Below are 3,245 nucleotides of genomic sequence, written 5' to 3'. Positions count from 1 at the left end.
TATTTCACTAAGCTGGATGCATCTCAAGGCTTCTGGCAGTTAAAGCTGGATGAAAACAGTTCCAAGTACTGTACATTCAACACGCCCTTTGGAAGATTCAGATTTCTCAGACTTCCTTTTGGAATTGTTTCTGCATCAGAAATCTTCCACAGAGCTATGGAACATATACAGTTGTGATCAAATTTATTCAACCCCCACTGAAATAAAGTGTTTTGGCCAGTTTGACATTGATTTTGATCATTTCAGTCATCTTATTTACAATTATATCAAAGAGGCACTTATAAATTAGACAAACATAACATAATATTTATGATGGAATAACCACAAATGTCTTTACTGTGCTCACATCATTATCAGTTTTATTCAACCCCCTAGTGACATTATTTTTTAGTACTTAGTACAACATCCTTTTCCAGTTATGACAGCTTTCAAGCGTGAAGCATAGCTTGACACAAGTGTCTTGCAGCGACCTATGGGTATCTTAGCCCATTCTTCATGGGCAAAAGCCTCCAGTTCAGTCACATTCTTAGGCTTGCGCACTGCAACTGCCTTCTTTAGGTCCCACCAGAGGTTCTCAATTGGATTTAAGTCTGGTGATTGCGATGGCCACTCTAGAATGTTCCAGCCTTTCATGTTCAACCATGCTCTAGTGGACTTGGATGTGTGCTTCGGATCATTGTCCTGTTGGAAGGTCCAACGTCTCCCAAGCCGCAGGTTTGTGACTGACTCCATCACATTTTCCTCCAAGATCTCCTGGTACTGAAGGGAATTCATGGTACCCTGCACACGTTGAAGCTTTCCTGTACCATTAGAAGCAAAACAGCCCCAAAGCATAATTGACCCCCCGCCATGCTTCACAGTAGGCAAGGTGTTCTTTTGTTCATAAGCCTGGTTCTTCCTTCTCCAAACATAGCGCTGGTCCATTGTCCCAAACAGTTCTAATTTAGTTTCATCTGACCACAGTACACTGTTCCAAAACCTTTGTGGCTTGTCCACATGACTTTTGGCATACTGCAGTCGACTTTTCTTGTTCTTTGGAGTCAGCAAGGGGGTGCGTCTGGGCGTTCTGGCATGGAGGTCTTCGTTATGCAGTGCGCGCCTTATTGTCTGAGCTGAAACTTCAGTGCCCACATCTGACAGGTCTTTTTTCAGTTCCTTAGCAGTCATGCGGGGATTTTTCTCCACATTACGCTTCATGTAGCGCACAGCAGTCGCGGTCAGGATCTTCTTTCTGCCACGACCAGGTAACGTTTCCACTGTGCCCTTTAACTTGAACTTGCGAATGATACTTCCGATAGTGTCTCTTGGAATATTTAACAACTTCGCAATCTTTTTATATCCATTGCCATTCTTGTGAAGAGCAATAACCTCTTCTCTTGTCTTCTGGGACCATTCTCTTGCCTTCACCATGCTTGGAAACACACCAGTAGATGTCTAGAAGGAGCTGAGTATCACAGTCCTTTTAAATCTGCCTAATTGGTGCTTATCATGCTTGATTGCTGCTCGTTGACATCCACAGATGTTTTCAATACCTGATGGAAAACACTGGAATGAACCTCTGTTCTTAGGAGTGGTAGTCGTAAAGGGGTTGAATAATTGTGTCAATGAAGAAATCACAAAAAGGCCATTTAATACTTTATGACAAAAAAAATTGATGCTATCTTAGTTGCATTTAGTTCTTTAACAAGTCCTTGTAAGATTTCATTATGAACACAATTACAAATGTGCACTGAATTCCATAAAACCCTTCGCAGCATTGGGGGTTGAATAAATTTGATCACAACTGTAATAGAAGGCCTTGAAGGAGTTTGTGTTTACATTGATGACATTGTAGTATGGGGTTCATCTCGTCAAGAACACGATGACAATCTCACAAAAGTTCTGCAAAGAATAAGAAAAAATGGGCTGAAATTAAACAAGAGTAAGTGTCAATTTGCGGTTCAAGAAATCACGTTCCTTGGAGACAAGATATCTGCACGAGGCATACAGCCAGACAAAGAAAAGGTAGATGCAATAGATGCACCGGCGTGTTCCTGCGCGCACTGTGTATGAACGCACCTTCTGATCCATGATGTCAACGGCGCACTGCAAAGAACAATTACAAAGAAGTACATGTTATATTTTGAACAAATTCATTCATGTATAAATTGATTCTGCAATGCCAACACATATGCATACCTTCATCCAGCTGTAGTCCGTCACGGTGTTTGGCTTTGATCTGTACACCTCCGTTGAAAACTTGTTACGTCCCTTGGTGTTTTTGGCTTCCGATGGAATTTCCTGTCGAATCTTATTTATCGTCCCAAGCGGAGTTGTGTTGGACTCCAGCAACTTTTCAGCCAGTGACAGAGGTGAAGAAATTGTCCGTGGCTACAGTTCTGCCCTTGCCCAGGTATGGCTTCATGAGTTTCATCACCACATTCTCGGACACTTTTTCACCCTTGGGACGATCGGGGTCCTTTCCCAGATATGGAATGGCGTTGCACATTAACTTGGTCTTCAAGTCAGAAGCAACCCAAAACTTAATTCCAAATTTGTCCGGCTTTGATGCAATGTACTGTGTGAACGGACAGCGAACCTTGGTAGGAAACAGCTGCTCGTCGACTGTAATATCTTGACCGGGGGTGTAACACAGGTTGCAATTCTTCACAAATCGCTGCCAGATGTCCGAGATCGCAGCAAACTTGTCGCTCTTTGCACGCTCCGCACGGGTGTCCTTGTTATCAAACCGCAGGTACCGCATAATTTCCTGGTAGCGGTCCCGCGGCATTGTCTCCTTGATTGAAGGCACAGCGAACATTGCCGACCAACACTCCGTCACGCTCCAACAGGAGAGAGGACTGCTCGTAGAAAAAGGATTGCTATCGCCATCACTTCACTGACCGAAAAACTCCAGGTGCGGTCTGTTCTGCGGGCTTCATGGACTGTGCAGTCGGTGATGAGTCGCAGCATCTCCATGTCGAGCAAACACAGAAAACTGCAGTTTACTTGTGATCCTATGCTGTATGAGTAAAAATAAATAAATGACGTAAGGTTAATTACACGTACGAAATATCAGTCAAACACAAGCATAAACACTGCAAAAAATATTACGTTACTATACCTTTGCATGTTCTGTAGGCCCAGCCGGCTCAACAAATGTTGAATTGGGCAAACGGCTGACATGAGAGCGTGTGATGTCAACCTTCTCCCACACAGTACTGTCTTTTGCCCGTACGGCCTGTGTAGAAGCGCTTGGTCCAGGT

Source organism: Brachyhypopomus gauderio, chromosome 1 (assembly GCF_052324685.1).
Source record: "Brachyhypopomus gauderio isolate BG-103 chromosome 1, BGAUD_0.2, whole genome shotgun sequence".
NCBI classification, from domain to species: Eukaryota; Metazoa; Chordata; class Actinopteri; order Gymnotiformes; family Hypopomidae; genus Brachyhypopomus; species Brachyhypopomus gauderio.
Note: the sequence above shows the minus strand (reverse complement) of the source record.